At 35.8% G+C, this 20,702-nt stretch overlaps 1 protein-coding gene across 3 annotated transcripts in view; it reads left to right on the top strand.

The window, feature by feature from the left end:
* Positions 1-20,702, top strand: part of CWC27 (CWC27 spliceosome associated cyclophilin) — a 220,084-nt gene that overhangs the window by 34,298 nt on the left and 165,084 nt on the right. The window lies entirely within an intron of this gene.

The raw sequence follows: 20,702 nt of genomic DNA, 5'->3' as shown, positions 1-20,702 counted from the left end.
TTAAGAAAGTGTGTGGGCCTGAAAACGTTATTAAATATCTTTTCAAGTTTTATTTTTGCTGTATACCCCTCCTAATCTCAGTGGTATCATAAAAGAAATTTCAGCAAATTATCTGATGATAGAGAGTTGTTGAATTTTGTGACTCAACATTTTATTCTCCTGAAATTCAACTTAATTAAAAAATTCTCCTTTGTGATTCTATTATTACAACTTTATGGTATACATTTTAAATAATATTGCTTTAAAAAATAATAATATTTGTTTTTTTGAATGGCCTACATTTGGGGATAAGATAGATGTTAACTACATATAAACAACATTCCTTTCTTCTATTATGTTTCTCAACCTCATATAGAAAAAATTAAAAAGCATTTGCGTGTTGTCATCGCTCATCTCCTTCAACTTTTTCCTTTATGTAAACAGAAAAGTGATTCTTAGAAATTTTCATGGATGGTATAACCTTTTGCATTCAGAAATGGTAGTACTTAGAAGTTACCTTAAATATCTTTTTTTCCAGCGAGACTCACCTGATGCTCAAGTAATCACTCTTGAGTAATTTAATACAGTAGACTAACTTTGGGCCACTACTGACTGAAGATTTTAGTGATCATATATGTGCTTATACATACATGAAGTTGACGAGCCTCTCATCAGCTTTGTGACTTTTAGTCAAATCATGGATATAATCAAGGATACTTTTTTTCTTTCTCTCATTCAAGTCATGCATTTTCTAATTTTTAAGGACTATGAATTTTTTAAAGATTAGGTTTATAGTGTGACAAAAAATACATTTTGAATTTTTAATAGATGAACCAAATATTTATGTTTAAGTGGTTCTTAAGTCCTCAACTCTACTCTGTCTTGTTGGCCTTAATACAATTTCAAATACTTATATACCCTCTGATTAATATAACTTATAATTTAGCAAAGCGGAATTTTCTATAAGAACTAAGTAAAGCTTATTTGGCAAAATTTGCCTTAATAAATGGTGAAAACACCAAACATCTATTTATAACTGGTCCCCTCTTCCCCCAGATTTTCAGTATTCGCAACCTCTTCTCTTGCTTCTTCATCCTATCTCTCCTACCTACAAAGAGAAATAAAAGAAAAATAAGGAGGTCAGGGTAGAGAGAAAGTACAGAATTTCCAAGGGAAAATACAGTTTTTTACTCTTGTCTAGAAATTTCCACGATAGTCTCATGACCTCTTATTTTGAGTACAAAAAATTTCCAAAATCATTAGTGCTTTTGGTCAGTTATACCAGCTTCACTGTAGTTTAAGTCTCAAGTTAATTTTATGTTTAAAAAAAAAAAAAACAGGAAAACCTCTAAGTCTTAAAAAATTGTAATGTGGTAAAAAGGATAATTATATTTAAAGGAAAATCACTGCTCAGTCTAAGTTGAATTATAATGGGTATAGCTGCCAGGCAGATAGGATATCAGTGTGAAATCATTATGTATTCAAAAATCAAGGCTCTTGACATATACAGACTTTTCATCTGGATGTGCTCGAAGTACTCTATTATCCTTCGGTCATTTTCTGATTTGAACAGTAGGATCAGGGACTAGACTAGCCTACCAGTCCTTTAGGCACGGAGCCATTCAAAGTATAATTTTACTGAAAATTTGTGGTATTGCTTTTATTAGTAAAGAAACATCTGGAATCTGTTAAAGCTGTTTATCACTTTGGATGTTAAAGCTACAAGCAGGTTTGTTGAGTACTTAATATTTAAGCTGGAGAATGGTATTTAACAATATAATTTTCAACAAATTGACGTGGCGTAGAATCTTTCCCTTATATTGTATTCTCAGCAATGTCTCTAGTTGTTCCCTTGAAAAGTACTTAGGGGTTCAGGAGAAAAAATTCCAGAGCTCTTCCTACCTTCTCTCCTTTCTTTTCTCTCCTTATACTTATTCTGACTTCTTTAGGATTTCTAGTCCCTTGCCTCCTTCCTTTTCTAAATGTGTCAGTCTCAGTCTCTTTCTTATCCAGCCCACGTTCTCTAAGCCTATACCGTGACTACTGGATGTGGATGAGCAGAATCACACAGCCATGTGCAAGTCCAGCCTCAGCCCTGCCTCTCGTGCTTCCTCCTTACCCACTCCCCACAGTGCTCACTTTAAACCTCAAACTCTCTCACCTGGCTTCCTGTCCTATGAAATAGGAGTAACTTCTTGAACTTATTCTTTCCTCTTTTCCCCCTTACCCTTTCAGACCAATTCTTATCTCCTTCTCCTCTGCTTTAAAGGGAGAGGAATCTCTCTACCCATTCAAAATGATTCCATCCCCTTTCCTTTGTCTTCAGTTTTCTCTTCACCCTTTCCTTTTCTTCAGCTTGTGAATAGGCTTAAGCCTCTCCCAGCATTCAAGAGTAAAACCAAACAAAACCACTCCATTTTATTTCCTCTCCCCACCTCCTTACTTCTCAGTTATTTCTAAATACACATCATTTAGCTTTTCCCTCATCACTGCACTGAAACTACTCTCACTAAGGCCATCTAATTCACAAATCTAATGCTGCTTTCCAATTTTTGTGTTTCTTGGATTCTCTGCTGTGAAATTTGGCATTTTTTTGTCTCTTCCCTCTTGAAACCCATCTTCCTCAAGAACCTGCTACTTAAATTGTGATCTGTGGACCAATAGCATTAGTGTACTTGGGATGTTTTTTTTTAGAAATGCTGAATCTCAGGCCCCACTCCACACTTCCTGTATCAGAATCTGCATTTCAACAGGATACCCAGGGGATTTGTGTGTACATTAAAGTTTGAGAAGCACGCCTCAAAAATGCTAATTTTGGGGGCCAGCCTGGTGGCATAGTGGTTAAGGTCACGCGCTCTGCTTCGGTGGCTCGGGGTTCGCAGGTTCGGATCCTGGGCACGGACCTATGCACGGCTTATCAAGCAATGCTGTGGCAGGCATCCCACATATAAAGTAGAGGAAGATGGGCACAGATGTTAGCCCAGGGCCAATCTTCCTCAGCAAAAAGAGGAGGATTGGCGACAGATGGTAGCTCAGGTCTAATCTTCCTTGCCAAAAAAAAAAAAAAAAACTAATTTTTACCCCCACTACTACTAGTGCAAGTTTATATCATCTTAGCTCCAAGGTCAGCAACTTGGAAGGACCTTCTCTGACTCCTCAGGGCATTCCTATTGCACCTTTCTCACACTTCTGTGATAGGTAGTATGACATTAGATTACACATTTGTTTTTCTTCTTTGCGTACCTTTATACTGTAATTTTCTTGAAGGCAGAGATTGTGAACATTTATGTTTCTATCTCTGAGGTCAAATATCATAGGTACCCAAATATTTGTATAAATGAATGGACAAGAAAATGAGTGCATCCTTCTTTGACAAATCACTTTCTCCTCTAGATCTCGTAAGTAACTTGCTTGTATTTATCACACAGGATTTATTGGTTTGCCTATCCCTTTCCTAGACTGAGCTCATTCAGAGACTGTCTTATTTATCTTTACATCCTCTGAGTCTAGTATAGTAAGCATATGGTAATTGGTCATTAAAGTTTGTGTAATGAGTGGATGAATAAATGAATGAATATGTTTATAATCCATTGGAGGAATGGTTTTCACTCCCAACTGTACATTAGATTCACTGGGGGAATGTTTAAAAGAAACACTGACACCTAGGCCCCACTCCTACAGATTCTGAATCATTTGGTTTGCCTTGAAGCCTGGGCACATCCTTTTTTTTACTTTTTAACTTTTAATTGAAGTGTAATATACATACAGAATATATCTGTATGAACTATATTTCATAATGCACATATCATAAGTGTACAGCTTGCTGCATTTTTACAAACTAAATACACCCATATACCCATCACCCAGATCAAGAAACAGAAAATTGCCGTATCCCAGAAGTCTCCCTCTTGCCCGATTCTGGTTACTTCCCCCCTCATTCCTTAATAGTAACCACTCTTCTAACTTCTAAGAACATACATTAATTTAGGGTAATAATACTTTGTAAAAGCTCTCCAGATATTCTAGTGTGCATCCAGGGTTAAGAACCCTACTCCCCACCGCATACACTCTCTTGATTACTTCTGAGATATAGAATAATGTGAAAGCAGATTAAGAAAAATGTAGTGTCACCTCAGATCTCTTTTGCAGTCTAACAGGGATAAGACATTTGTATCAACTGAACTTAGGTTAATCTTTGAAAAAGAGGAAACGGTCAGTATACTAGGAATCAAGTAATTTTAGAAGAAAGAAAATATGATATTTGAGTATTCCTAATGTTTTTAAAGGATGTGTGCTGGTAAAGATTTAAATCAGTGTCTCTCAATCTTTTCTGTACATTTGAATCACCTGAGAACAAGCCCCACGCCTGACCAAGTCAATCAGAATTTTTGGTATGCGACCATAAGAAGTTTTACAAAGCACAGGTTATTCTAATGTGCACTCAAGGTTAATTGAAAGTTTGGGGGTAGTTGCAGCCTGTCTTTTGGAAAGTCCTATTTTAAAGCTTATTGTAAAGAATCCTTTTTTGCCTGTAGGTGGAGCTCAGCTGCTGCAAGTTAATCATATAAACCAAATTGAATTGTCCACTCCACTTGTTTTTAGCATCTGTGTATTGATTTATAATAAATGGCCAAACAGTAAAATCAGATGTAACAAACAGACCAGATAGTCAAAAATCAATGGTTTGTTGTGATGATTACAATCATTGTGAAAATTCTGTCTTTTATTGTGTAATTTCTATCATCTGTAATTTTATTATGATTATCCTTCTAAATTATTTTCATCAAATTGAAATATAAATCAAAGAAATCTTGACACATACCCTCAAATCACAATCATTAAAATTTTGATAGTAATCTTTCAAGGTTAACTAGAATGGTATTAGTTTTGGTGTTTGACTGGTTTGATGAGCTGTGTTTAGTTGACTGTGGCACCCTTCCTTTTTCATAAAACAACTGTCATATTTGGTAAAGTTAAACAGAATTTGTGTTGTACTCATGACCTGCGTTAGGTTGACTGAATATGAAATATCTTACTATGAAGATAGCGTCAGGAATTTAGATATGAATATTGAGGTTGAGGCTGAAGATCTAATGAGTTGTATTGAACTCATTATGAATTATGAAGCAAGGGATAATACAGTCATAAATACCTCCTGAGGCCAGAGTGAACACCCAAATGAGTTGTTGCTAATTTTAGTCTCTTAAGTCTCCTTTTGTTGGATTTGAAATATGTGACCAGGATTTCTTATGGAACTTTGAATAATTTTTTTTCCAGGTATTTCTAGCCTTCTCAAAAATATTAATAAGCTTTCTCCCAGCTTTAAGGAATTTTTGAGTCTTAATGTACTTTGTATTCTAGTTTCTCTTACTTTATGATTAGACTTTGAAAGTACAGAATTGTCTTTTGTACGTAAACTTGGTTTACTTTAGCAAATTCAAAAAGGTAGTGCAATATTTAAATTTCAGAAATTTGAAAGATAGTACATATTTTTAAATGATAGTACAAATTTTAAAAGATACCACAGTAACAAAGACTGAAATCCATAGACATTCTAACAACCGTATCTAAACCATTAAAACCATCATCTCTAAGAACATTTCATCTCCTCAGAACATTTACAAGCAAGGAGTGAAATTAACCAGTTAGAGCATTTCTGCTTCCTTTCACCTTTTGCCCCAAGATGTTGTACTGAAGCAGACAGTAAAAGAGAGGAAGAGAGAGGAAGAGAAAGAAATGCAAGATCTATACACCAGATAATTGGTCTCTGAATAAAGAAAATTTGCAATTATTATTTCTTTGGTATAGAGTAGTAGTGATCCAAGTATTGTGTTTTCGGGAAATATTTAGGTTTAACTGCAGATACTAAGCTTTGGAGCAGTCCTGATTTTTATGAAGTTTGCATGCTAACTTTTACCAGAACTTGATTTTTATTTTCTATATGTTCTTTCCTAAGCAATCATTCTATTCTCAAATGTATGTTACTCTTGTTGCCAGTCACTGTGCAAGAACTGCTATGTGCCAGGCAATGCTAGGCTCTAGGAACGTGAAAATAGAGGAGAAATGGTTTCTGTCTGCAAATGTTCACAAAATAGTGCAAGAGTAAGAATTATAAACAATTAATTGCAAGTCAATCTGGCAAGTGCTCTAATATAAGTGTATGTAAAGTATTATAGATGTTAAGTAGGCAATACGTATTTCAGGAAAAGATCAAAATACCAGGTTAAAAAAGGGTTGAATGTAAAATTGCCATTTTTATAGGTCAAGAATAGTCAAATATCAGCAATTTCATAAGTTTCACCATAATGCTAGTAAGATAAACCATTTTTTTTTAAATGAAATAACATTTTAGTATTGTCCAATCCTTTAAATTAATGTTGTGTAATCTCCCGATGTAGACTAGACAGTTTGTTTTATTGCCTTTGTTTGTTATGTTTAAAATTTTGGAATAGTAACAATTAGAATATAAACTATACCATCATTTGGCATTTCTGGCAAGCTCCCATTTTTCTTCAAGTTGGATCTTTATAGCAAGAATATTTGGATGTTCTGGACAAAACTCTTTCTTGGGCTGTTTGAAATAAAATACCACTTTAAAAATGCCCCGTTAGTTCATTGAGAACCTTAATCCGTATCCAAGGAATCACTTTCAAAATAAAACAAAAAAATCCTCGAACTTCAGTTATATACTTCAGAAATACGACAACCCAACTGTTTTTGTTGTTGTTGTTTTTTTTGTGTGTGTGTGTGAGGAAGATCAGCCCTGAGCTAACATCCATGCTAATCTTCCTCTTTTTGCTGAGGAAGACCGGCTCTGAGCTAACATCTATTGCCAATCCTCCTCCTTTTTTTCCCCAAAGCCCCAGTAGATAGTTATATGTCATAGTTGCACATCCTTCTAGTTGCTGTATGTGGGACGTGGCCTCAACATTGCCAGAGAAGCGATGTGTCAGTGCGCGCCTGGGATCCGAACCGGGCTGCCAGCAGCAGAGCGCGTGCGCTTAACCACTAAGCCACGGGGCCAGCCCCAACCCAAACTGTTTTTACAATTAGATTTTGTATGGCAGACAGGAAGCAGTGAAATGCACATGTGGTGGAGATTCTCCTGTCAAAATGGAGAAGAGGTATTTGCATCTCTTTGGAATGTATTGATTTGTATTACCCTTGAGAGTTACATTCTATTGATCTCATAGTATCAGTTGTTTATAGGGAATGGAATTGTACATTTGAAATGTAGTATTGAGATTATGTGCAGAAATACATTCTTTAAGTTAGCATTTGAAGAAGTGTTCTCTACCCTGGAACAAATTTAGTCACATTGAGGAGTTTTGACATATTCATTGCTTTCCTACCTTCCTTGTCTATACATTGTGAATTCACCTGTAAATTAAATTGGCAAGTATAGTTTGGATAAAATACAGAAGTGAAGGGCCACCCAAGATGCAAAGTTCTTTGTTTAGCACAAAGTTAAAAGCACATAAAATTACACAAGGGCCTGAGGGAGATTTATAGTTAGTGATTTTATTTTTTCTTTATGTAGCCTTTCTTTCTGTCCCCTTCTCCTCCAACTGTTCAGTGAATTTACCACCTTTCAGATATCACTTTGCCTTTGCACATTAATTGAGTTCCTCCTTTGCGTCAGGCACTGTGCTAGGTTCCAGGATGCTCAGATTAGTAAGTCTCAGTTTCTTCTCAAATTGCTTAGTGTCTAGTAAAGGGAGAAGGTTGTATAAGCAAATAAAGGCTGTAAAGTGTTCATAGGTGATCCAGCCAGAGAGTTGTTCTGTTATTCCACAAATATTTATTGTGCTTCTGCAGTGTGACTAGGCACTTTGCCAAATCAATTTGTTTCTCTAATTTAACCCCCACAACAAAGCTACAAGGTATAGTTTGAATTATCATTCTCATTTTACAAATTGAAAAAACTAGGCTTAAAGAGGTTCAGTGACTTGTGGCCAGAAAGTGGCAAAGCCAGCACTTGAACCTGACATCTCTACAGAACCTAGCGAGGGATTGGCCAGGGCCAAGTCATATGTGTCCAGCTAAAGTGTGACTCACATGGAATGTTTCTAGCAAAGGTGTAACATCATTTTAGAACTATTACTCTATATAAGTGTAGGGGATGGATTAAAGGAAGGAGACAGAAGTAGAAAAACAAATTAGTAGATTATTACATTAGTCCAAGGGAGGGGTACTAAGGGTCTAACTAACTAAGGTAGTGTCTGTGAGGATGGATTTGAGAGATATTAAGGAGGTATCTGATTGGATGTAGGAGACCTGAAGGAAAAGGAATATTCCAGATGACTCCTAGGTTTCTGGCTTAGATGGCTGGCTAAGTGGGAGTGATAAGCATTGAGATAGGAACGCTGGATGTTCCTAGTGCTCCCCTCAGACATTTTTGTCCTGTTAGTCCTTTCTGATATACCTCAATGTTCCTACTTGTAACCCCACATCCTGAATTGTTTCTTATTCAATTGCTTCCTTTATTAGTCAGCTTAGGTTAGATTAAGCTATGGTAACAAATAATACCAAAATCTCAGAGGTTTAGAACAACTAATGTTTGTTTTCTTGGCTCTCACTACATCATGGTGGGATCTGTGAATCGGATCCATATCATCTTCATTCAAGGGCCCAGGATGAAGGAACAGCCGCTTTCCGAGAGGCATGGCAGAGGGAAAAGAGAGATGTTGAAATCATATGCTAGCTCTTAAAGCTTCTGCTTAGAGGTGGCATACATCACTTCACCATTTCATTGGCTAGAGCAAGTGATACGGCCAAGCCTGATGTCCATATGGTGAAGTATAAACCTTTCAGAGGGAGGAACAGTGAATGGTTAGAAACAATAATGCAATCTTCTGCAGTCTCTGTGCTTTAACCAGGAATTGCTATAGATACCTGTGACTGTGTAATAAATTAAATCATCATCTTCCTGGCAGACAGGAAAAAAAGAGATATAATAAAGATTACATAACTGCCAATATCTGAATTTTAAAAAGGATATCAATTCCTAATTATTTCAGACTTTTTAAAAGTACAAAATTCTAAGGGAAATTCTATCTTATCAGATAAAATTATCTTATCTTTACACAAGGAGTGGAGAAAAACACAATGAATGTCTTCCACAAGTTTCACAGAAGATGCAGAAATACTTCACATGCACATAACATTAAACCATAACTTTCTTATTAGATATGTTAAGGATCCTTTGGTTGTAGGGAATAGACACATACTCTAATTAGCTCCAGTAAAGGGATTTCTATATACAGGAAGAAGGAATCTAGATAACAGAATTGCACACAGGCCTCACAGGAAAGGAAGTTGTCAGAAACTTATATTTTCTTTCTCTGTCTGCAGCCTCAGACTCCCTGCTTTTCTCTCTTCATTTGTTCCATTATCTTCTACAATCTTGTATTTTCTCTGGAGGGCTCCAGTCTTCTTCCTCTTACAGTTCAGCTCTTCAGAAGTAAATCGACTTGATTTCTGTGTTCAAAATCCAAATTCTCAGGAGAGAGAATCTTATTGGCTTGGTTTGGGTTAGGTATGCATTCGGTTATGTTATTGGGGAGGATAATGATAGTGGAGGGGGAGTTGGAAAGCCATGAACTATGTGGGTGTTGACAGAGATGGCTGGTTCCTCCATCTTCTCTCCTTCCCTTCCTACTTAGTAATAAGAACCCCAATTTTTAGCTAGACTCCTAGCTAAAAGACGAGTTTCCTTTGTAGCTAAGTATGGTCTTGCGACCAAATTCTGGCTACTGAGATGAAACAGAAGTGTGTTAGACTTTCAGGCAGCCTTTTTTAAAGGAAAGAAGGAAGAGGCTAACCCTCCTTTGTCCCTTCCTCCTGCTACCAGCCTGGTGTACAGGCTGGGGCTGTGGGTGGCAGAATGGAGGAGTTGAAGGAACCTGGGTCCTTGAAGACTTTATGGAACCACCATTCCAGCTTGGATTGCCTATCTCTGGACTTTTTCCATGTGAAATAAAATAACCTTCATATTGTTTAAGCCACATTATTTCTGTTAAATGTAGTAGAACCTAAACCTAAATGATACAGTAAGGCTATTTCTTCCAGGGCTGTGAGTAGGGTAGGCTCTCTAAGGTGGGAATGTGGGCAGGTAGGAAATGAAAAGCTGCTTCATTGTTTCTAATACCTTTCTTAGTTGATTTTCTTATTGTTCCTGGAAGAAGATCATATTTATTAATAAAACTCAACATTTCCACCCCTCTTCTCACTTTTTGCTGATCACTTGCTTCGTATTTCATTATGAAAACAGAAGCAGCAAGAGAACTTCCTCATTTTCCCCCCACCAAATCTACCCATCTGCCTCTGAATCCATATTCTTCTGGCAGAGACAACCCCTCACTCTGCGCTCTGCTTCTCACACCCTTTCACTGTCTTACACGCTTGGGTCAGCTGTATTCCGCCTTGCTCTTGTTGCTCGCTTCACACTAGGGCGTATTGTCCTCCTCGCCGTCCACAGACACAGCAAGCTCGCTCTTCTCTCAGGCCTCTGCGCTGTGGTTACTTCGGCTTGAAACTTTCTCCTCTGAGATATTCTTAGTAAACAGTCCTTCTCTCCGTTCAATTCCTTGCTCAAATATCATTTTATCAATGAGGCCTTTTCAGACCACACTATTTAAAACAAATCCCTCCATCCCTACCAGGAGTACATATCCAAATGACCTGGGGACAAATTTTAAAATTTGTTTGACTTGTACAAAATGCATATGCTAGGACCCACTCCCCTCAAAAAAACAAACAAACAAACAACCTCATTCAGTAAGTCTAGCATGGGATTTGCTCCTAGTTTTTTAGCCAATTAATTAGTGATGAAAATACGTCTTACTTAACCTTTCCCTACATGTTGGAAGCATAGGTGAATAAAGGTAAATAAGGTTAAAAAGCAAGTTTGGATCTAGATTACCTGTCTTTTTCAGTGCGAGGCTCAGATGTTTGCAAAAGACAGTGTTCTCTCTACTATAGGGAGATAAAGTGAGAGGGTCCCTTCTCCTAGCCAAAATCAGTTTTCTACAAGTTCTACAACTTTTTAAGAACCACTGCTATAGTGTTTCATCAACATTAATCTTCTAAATGAGTGGGTTTTGTTTTATTTTGTTAGCCTTATTGAATCTTTGCCTTTATTTAAGCTTATCTTTTTAAAAGTAGACACAATATAAACTATTCAGTAATGACCTACTTTGAAGAGGAATCTCACAGAATTCATTACAGTTTTTTCCTACCTTTTTGCCAATTTTGATATGTTAGTAATATTTGATCTTGCTTTTCTTTTTATTATTTAGTTATTGCTATACCGTGTATATTAGTTCACTCAATATATGTGTACATTTATATTGATTTCAGTGTGTTTACTGTAAATGCACCTGTGTGAGAGTTAAACCTCAAGTAGGATTTCCATTATTACTTTAAAGTATATCACTGGCTTACTAGATTTTTAATGTAATTTTGTATTTGATTTATTTTGCTTCTACTCACTTAAATTTTTTTTTCTTTCTTTTTTTTCTTTTGTGAGGAAGATTGGCCCTGAGCTAACATCTGCCAATCCTCCTCTTTTTGCTGAGGAAGACTGGCCCTGGGCTATCATCCATGCCCATCCTCCTCCACTTTATATGGGACGCCCCACAGCATGGCTTGATAAGCGGTGCCTCGGTGCGCGCCACAGCGGAGCACACGCACTTAACCGCTTGCGCCACGGGGCCAGCCCCCTAAATTTTTTTTTAAGAGAAGATCCTTAATACATTTTCCTGGTTTTGCTAATTGCTAATTTTGTGATGTCAACTTAGTCTGCTTTCCATTTTAAAACTTATGGTTTGATTTAGCTGCTTCTTTAAAGAATAATCTTGTTTAAACAGTCTCAAATTTATTGTATGATAGTGGATAGGTTTCTGTTCCTACTGAAAAGTACTTTTCTTGTGGTCAAAGGCAGATATTACTTGGTATATGAGCTTAAGTACTGAATCATTTCTTTTTAATTTTTATTTTCAATTTGTTCTAGAAATTCATTAGATCAAAGGTATATAGGTACTCAACAGATAGGAAGTTAGATTTGTTCTTTCCTATATATTTGATTTTCTTGGTTCTATGAAAAAGAATGTTTTCTTAACTTTGAAAGTTATATAATGACTTCCTGCCAATTTCTTCTTCCTTTTAGATAAGCATTTCATTTTTTAGTTTTATTAATCATTACAAATTAATAGAAAATTTTCGAATATACTTATTTGTTCATAATATTGACAGTAACTTGAAATCTCTTAAAGACAGACTTTGTTTGAGAAAGTTAAAAAGAAAAACCCTTGGCTTGGCTTCAAACAGTTTAGAAAGATATCACGTAGGCTTCAGACAAAGACTAGAGTGTTACAGTCCTGGTATTTTATATCCTACTGCTGTTTGGTAAGACTCAGTTAGTTTTAGGTGCAGTTTTTATGTAGATGATCAGTCACCCAGAAAGAAAGATATGTAGCTGACCTGTGAAAGTACATTTAATGTGATAGATGGTGAGAATGTTTAATCCTGATGCTGCTGGAGAGTAACCCAGAAATTGAAGGCCAGGATAACATTGCAGAGTTATTCACCAGCCTTAATTGTTTGGCTTCAGGCTCACTATTATATTCTCAGGTAGGATTTATCAGTATTCTAGGTGAAGTTTTAAAAATTATGTTTTGTTCCTTTTATTGTTTTGACCTATGATCTGTGGTATGGAAAGAATTTTGGAGAAGCATTTTAGTAGATATTTAAAGGTCTTTGCTCATAGTTTTTGTAGCCAATTAATTAGTGATGAGAATACACATGTTGCTTAACCTTTTCCTATATGTTGGGAGCATAGGTGAATAAAGGTAAACAAGGTTAAAAAACAAGTCTGGATCTAGATTATCTTGTCTTTTTTGATACTAGGCTCAGATGTTTGCAGAAGATAATGGTCACTCTACTCTAGGAAGACAAAATGAGAGGGTCCCTTCTCTTAGCCAAACTAGCTATGTTTCTAAGCTGTGCCAGTGAATAGCAACAATTTTCACTAGGAAGAAAGGGACATAACACTTGTTATAGGACTTAAGTACAGCCTGGAACAAAAATTGAACACCTAGGAGCCTGGCCTCTGTAGGGGGATCACAACCTAAGGATGACTGAATTGTAGCATCACTGCTTTGGGTCTTTGGTGCTATGGCCATAATATGGGAGGATGTTTGAGTTACCTTAATTCATGGAGTTTAAGGTCATAGAAAGCCTTTTGCTATGTATAAAAGCTCTTACTAACTCAAAGTACTTTTTACAAAACACTGATAACATACTGTTTATTCCAACAGAAAACATAAAAGTCATATTTGCATATGAGAAAATTAATAGCAGTTTGTTTTTTTACAAAGTTTTTAAAGTGACATTTTAAGAATGTTTGTAAGTTCATACTGTATGTATCTTTGAATCATTCTTTTTTACAACACTGTAACTGCTGAAGTCTGGTATAGATGAACACCTGCCAACTAAACTAAGTTAAAACAAAATGCAAACAAATAAAACCCCTGCAAAGCTATAAATATGGCATGGAAATAGATCATACCAAAGAGATTCACCCCATCTGGGCTCTTCAAGGTTGAAAAACGCCCAGTTTCCAGGCAGAGCAATTGCCTAGCCTTAGTATAGTATTGCAAGCTACAGCGGTCTTTTTCTGCTTCACATTAGTTAAGTTCTACTTATGTTAATTTTTTTTGTGTTTGTTCCATTGTCTTTCTGATTCTTAGAACAGAAAGAAATCCTTATATAGAGCTGTAACACTTTGAACTAGAGGGACTGCTTACATACATGCTGTTTACCCAAATCTAGAACATTACATCCTTGGTGGTCTGTGTGCAAAAAAATGAACCTTGACACATGCCTCACACTTTATACAAAAATTAACTCAAAATGGATCATGAACTTAAATGTAAAATGTAAAACTCTTAAGCTTCTAGAAGAAAACTTAGGAGAAAATTTGTATGAACTTGGATTTGACAGTTTTTAGACACAAAAAGCATGAATGCTGCAGATAAGTCCAGGTAAGTTGGACTTCATCAAAATCAAAAAATGTTGGCTCTGCAAAAGATGCTGTTAAGAGGATGAAAAGACAAGCCACAGACTGGGAAGCAATATTTGCAAATGATAGATATGATAAAAGACTGGTATCCAGAGTATGTAAAGAACTCTTAAAACTCAACAATAAGAAAACAAATGAGCCCATTTAAGAAATGGACAAAAGATCTGAACAAGTACCAAAGATCTGTGAGGCAAACAATATATGAAAATATACATCCTTGCTGAGATAGATCATTGTTGTAAGCAAAAAAGGATTTAAAATGTTCTATGTGCTGTTACTTCACATCTTAGTATATAGTGAATAAGGGGCTAGAAGAAATGAAGGTTAAAGCTCATTTGTTTTTAAATCTGGAACTTAATTACTTCCACCTACACAGAACCCAGAGCTTAGAGTCTAATGCTGGCTCTTAGTTTTTACACAAAATGCTGAAGTTGCCCGCCTAAGCGTAGGAGCAGAGAGGTATTGCAAAGAGAGTGGGGGAAGAAGGGTGAAGTTAGAGAGCTTTCCAATCTTCCTTCAATTGTGTCAGAGTTTAATTTACTCAGGATTACTCTCCAAATACTGGACAATCTGTGATTTAAACACAGGTTTGATTTAACTGCCATGTTATACCTCCCTGAAATAAGGCATAAAAAATGAAATAGAATGGTGGACCAAGGATGCAGATGGTACAGGCAAGGGAATAGATGAGAGTTTGATATCCTGACAACTGTGGGAACGTCTGTGCACATGGATGCACATCTGCAGGAATTATAGTAGAAAGTGTTAGAGAAGTAGACCAGGGCCAGATCAAGATGGGCCGTGTATGGCATATTTAGAAACTGGACTTTGTCCTTTAGATGATGGAAAACAAAATAAAGGTTTAAAATTGGAAAGTGACATGATTAGGTTTTTGTCTTAGAGGGATCACTGTGTAGTAATATGGAAAATAAACTGGAGGGAGCCAAGACGGACCAGGCAAAGACTGCCAATATTGGCAAAGAAGGTAATTCGGGTACTGTAGAGGCTGTTAGGGAAGTGGCAATGAGAGTAATTAGTAGGGCTCTGGTGTTGGTATATGTGTTAGTGGTTTCAATAATTAAGTCTTTGGAGTAAAAGCCTGTGAGGAAAGGCATGCCTGTCGGTGTAAGACTCCTGATAATGAGTGAAGTTGTGGTGAAAGGTATTGATTTAAATAGGCCACTATTTTTTGAATATCTTGTTCATCATTTAGGTTGTGGATAATGGATCCAGAACATATAAATAGTATGGCTTTAAAGAATGAATGCTAAATATGGTTGGTTAATATCAACAGTCACTGTTATTAGGCCTAGTTGGCTTGAGGTGGAGAAGGCTGTGATTTTTTTGATATCATTTTGGGTAAGGGCACAAATTGCTGTGAATAATGTGGTGATAGCTCCTAGGCAGAGTGTTAATGTTTGAATGGTTTCACTATTTTCTATTAGTGGATAAAAATGAATTAGTAAGAAAACACCTGCTACAACTATTGTGCTTGAATGAAGTGGGGCTGGTATGGGTATGGGAACTTCTATGGCTGAGGGGAGTCATGGGTGGAGGCCAAATTGGGTGGATTTGCCAGTTCTGGCTAAAAGAAGTGCAGTTAATGGAAGATTAATATGATTGAGATTGAGTATAAAAGTTTGTTGGAAGTCTCATGAGTTTATGTGAAATAGGAATCATGCTGTTGATATAGTAAATCCAATATTTCTGATGCGATTATATAGAATTGCTTGGAGGACAGCAGTGTTTGCATCTGTTTGGCCATATCACCATCCAGTTATTAGGAATGAAATGATTCCTACTCCTTCTCATCCGATGAAGAGTTGGAAGAGATTGTTGACGGTAACTAAAATTAATATATTAATAAGGAATATAAGTATTTGAAGAATAGATTAATGTTGGAGTCTGAATATATATATCATATTGAAAATTCTATAATTGTGTAATGAAAAGTGCTACTGATATAAATATTATTGAGAAATAGTCTAGTTTAAAGCTAAGTGATAATTTTAGGGTTCGCATAGTTATTTAGTGCCGCTTTGAAATAATTATTCCTTGGCCTGAGTAAATAAATATTGTTGTGGGAATTAGACTGATGATGAAGGCATATGAAATGGTAGTTTTTACATAATATGGGTATAGGTCATTTTTGTGGATGCTAGAGGCGGTTATGATTGGTAAAATTAGTATAAATAGTGAAATTAGAATAAAAGAAGCAAATATATTTATTACTTTTATTTGGAGTTGCACCAACTTTTTGGTTCCTAAAACTAATGGGTTACTTCTATCCTTTAAAAGTTTGAAAAAACCGTATTGTTACCTATGGAGGCATGAATTAGCATTTGTTGCCTACTTTCTTGGTAAATAAGAAGTTTTAAGTTTCTATTATTAGATTCACAATCTAATGTTTTTGTTAAACTATATTTACGGTATATGGGTCCCAAAATAATTTTGGAGTTAAATGATAAGAGTAAAAAGGGTATTAAGTGTAAGGTTATGAGGGCATTTTTCTCATGTAAATGATGACAATGGTGATGATAATGTTAATTCCTATTAGAATAATAGTAATATTAGACCATGAGAATGATGATATTACCAAAATAGTTCTCTGATAAGATTGGTTGTTCTGGGTAAGGCTAAATTGGTAAGGCTTGTTAATCATCATCATGCTGCTATTAGTGGAAGGAGTGTTGGAATCCTTGAGGTAGGATTATAGTTTGGCTGTGAATTTGTTCATAGTTTAAATTTGCTAGGCAGATTAGTATTGAGGATGTAAAGCAGTTATTAGGGCTGTAGCTCCTATATAACTCCATGACATCTGAGTAAGAATAGCTACAATTACTAGTGCTATGTGGCTGACAGAGGAATATTGGATATGTGATTTTAAGTCTGTTTGATGTAAACAGATGGAGCTGGTTATAATTATTCCTCATGAGGATAATATAAGGAAAGGGTATGCCATGTAATTTGTTAAGGGATTCAGTATTGTTGTAATTCATAATATCCCGTAACCACCTTTTTTAAGTAGTACAGCTGCAAGTGCTATGGAGCCAGCAATGGGGGCTTCTACATGTACTTTTGGTGATCAGAGGTGGAGGCCATAAAGAGATATTTTTACTATGAATGCTATTATTCATGCCAACCATAGGAAAATGTTGGATCAAGAGTTGGGCATTGTTTGGACTCAGTGTTGGATTATCAGGAAATTTAGCAAACCTATAAGGTTCTGGATGAAGATCAGTGCAGCAAGAAGTGGGAGTGATCCTACTAGTGTATAAAATAGGAAATAGAGTCCTGCATTTAGTCGTTCTGTCTGATTTCCTGAGCAGGAAATGATGATTAGGGTTGGGACTAATGTTGCTTTGAATAGGATGTAGAATAGGATTAATTCTGTGGCAGTATAGGTTATAATTAAGAATATTTGTAGTATAATTAGTATTGTAATGTGTGGGGTTTTTTTGGATTGATGGTTCTTTGGATAGATGAAATTGTATGGCTGTGAGTATTAGTGGAAGAAGTCATGTCGTTAACATTAACAGAGATGCTGATAAGGAATCAGAGAAGATTAGTGAGAAATTAAGACATCATTAAGTCGATTTAGGAGAAATAGGCTAATGAAGCTGATTAATAGACTATAAGTTGTGGTGCTAATTTAAATTATGTTATTTTTTGATAATCACGTTAATGGTATTAATATGATGGTTGGAATAATAATTTTTGCATTGAAGAAGGTTGAGATTTTGTACATGACAGTATTGGTTGAGGAGACCAACCAGGAGACTGCTTTAACAGTCCAAGTCCAGGTAAGATATGATGAAAACTTGAACTAAGACAGTGTTCTGTTTGCTTGGTAATTTGCATTCAGCAAACATTTTTTCAAATGTCTACAATAAGCATTTGGTAGATATAAAGATAAAGATAGATACTACCCTTGCCCACAAAAAAGCTCTCAGCTGAGCCAGATAGATAGCCATCTGTGCACAATGAACTCTATATAAAAAGAGGTTCCGAGAAAGTACAGTAGCTCTATGGAGGAGCGAGAGATTAATTTTGACTTTAGGGGTCAGGAAGTCTGCATGTATGTAAGTAGATAGCATTAATGCTAGGCCTTGAAGAAGGGGTAGAGTTTGAATAAGAGGAAATGGGTGGAGAAGGGAATTTCCAGGAGAGGAAACTGAGAAAAGTACAGAATGTATTTGAGGAACAATCTGTTATGACTACAGGAGAGGATATAGTTGGAAATAAAGCTGGAAAGATAGGTTGGGACCGGATCATGAGATACCTTCCAGGATAGTAAAGTGCAAATATAACTCATTTTGCTTGATTTATGTGTTAATTCAAGTATACAAATAAACATAGATCAACTTCTTTTTTCAACTAGAGTATATTAATTTGAAAGATTCAAGGTTGAGTGAATATCGGATTTCTACATTTTTGGAGAGGAATTATATGAGTAGGAGGGTTTGGTGAGGTAACTGTATTAGATAATTATATTTATTTCACTTTTTATAATTTGAAAATCAATACCAAATCACTATAGTAAATGAGTTGGTAGTTTAGGAAGAAGAGTGAATCTACATAGTGGCAAGATGAAAACAAATTTTATTTCTAGCACTATGCTAAAAATTTTATTTGTATAATGAATGTTACTCAAATGTAATGGCAACTGTGATCTATGAAGACTTAGATCCTATCCCAGCATTATTTACTTTAAATGAGATCAGAACAAATCAACATTTCTGAATCTGTTTCCTCATTTGTAAAATGTGGTTAATACCTGCCCTTCCTATCTCAATAGGGTTGTGGTCAGATCAAATGAAATAATGTATATAAGACTACTTTTAAAACATGATGCCATTGATGGCCTATGATTGTAGAGTTTAAAGTGTCTTTGATGTGGCACGATCCAACTCTCTCATTTAACAACCACAGAACAGCTCACTTTCTGGTATGCTCTTCCAACCATGGCATATTTCATGCTCATGGTATCTCCTCTACAAGGTAAGTATCAGCCATGGCATATTTCAAAATAAAATGAAAAATTAATTTGCCTGGTAACTGGCAATACTTATTGAGCATATCTAGCCATCAGAGTAATATTTAAGGGGATGTATGTATTTAAGGAGTATGTACCAATGAAGTAGAAGAGATGAACCTAGTCCGTGAGGACAGTTTAGGGAGACAAGCCAAGCCTACCTAGAAAAAAAATTAGTTGCCACTGTCCTTTATAAGCATCCTAGTTCTCCCATCTCTTACATCCCTCCCTTGGCTACAGAGAATGCACTCTGCATCAGATGCGATTATTGCCTTAATCATGCTCTGTAAAACATGAGGATATGAAATTACTTAAGAAAGTAATACGTTAAAAAGTACCAAATGGCATAGACAGACTGAGTACTCTAAATGTATAGGAAATCCCAAGTAAAATGTTAAGTCAGATGAGGTTAATTAGTTTTCCTGAAGGTGTGTTTTAAGGCAGGTTTATACTGCCAACAACCAACAACAAACTGGAATAAGTAGATTGTAGGAGTAATTTTGCTAGTGAAAGAAATGTTCTCTTTTAAGATATTGGGTTTGCTAATCTGTTGCATTTTACTTAAATTATTAATTACTATTTTTATTTCATTTCTTTCATTTTGAATGTTTAAAAAATGGAAGTATTATTTTTGAGAACATCCTGTTTATAATAAAAACTTACTGACAGCTTCATAAAACAAAAATAGCATGTGTCTACAAATGTGATTATGGACATGTTCACTTAAGGAAACAAATTTAAAAGATAAAATGCTAACTTTAGCTATTGTATGCAACTATTTTATTTTAGAAAGATAAATGTCCTTGCTGAAAATTCAATGATGACATTCATTGCTTAGGAAAACATGTCGCTTTCTTTTTTCCTTCTATGTGTTTTTTTATTGTAGCACTTACAGAAACACTTCAAATCTTACAAAACAAAACAAACATAAAATGTCACTTTTTAAAATGAAGTATTGATGATAAGTTTTCCTGTCTACTCTTAACATTGTGATCCTGCTCGAATATTTATAATATTAGAACTTTGGTATGCCAAGAGTTTTAAGATACAGCTTAAGAGTTTTAGATATGGTTTTTAAAGTTTTTTTTTTTTTCATATTTGACTCATTTATGAATGGAGTATTTTTGTAGAATGACATTACTTGATTTTCTGCATTTGATAAGATGGTGAATGATTGATATGCAGGGCTACTGAAGACAGTTGTGCAGATTGTGACCTGAAAAAGAGGGTATAGACATGGGTGTGAGTATGTGCTGGAATCTAGCTGGGGCTCCACTCACCAAGCCTTGTGCACTGTGAGGGGCCACATCAACCCCAAGGAAGGGGTGCCTTTTTCTAATCTTGCAGCTGAGAGAAGGTGTTTTATTTCCTAGGAGGTTCCCCCAGAGCAGGTGCCCTTTTCTCATTCACATAAAGTGCTTCAGGTGCTAGCCTGTGGATAAACTTAAGAAGTAAAAGACAATGAGTGGATCAGTATGGTGGTATGTTTTCCCAATGGTTACTGCAGCACAGTGGCCTAAGTGTGGCAGATTTTTCGTGACGTGTAAGGCAACTTGGAAACAGTATATTACAATGGGAAGAGCTGTGGGAAAGGATTCTGGAAAC

This window comes from Diceros bicornis, chromosome 20 (genome assembly GCF_020826845.1).
Source record: "Diceros bicornis minor isolate mBicDic1 chromosome 20, mDicBic1.mat.cur, whole genome shotgun sequence".
NCBI lineage: Eukaryota > Metazoa > Chordata > Mammalia > Perissodactyla > Rhinocerotidae > Diceros > Diceros bicornis.
This window is presented reverse-complemented; position numbering and strand designations above follow the sequence as displayed.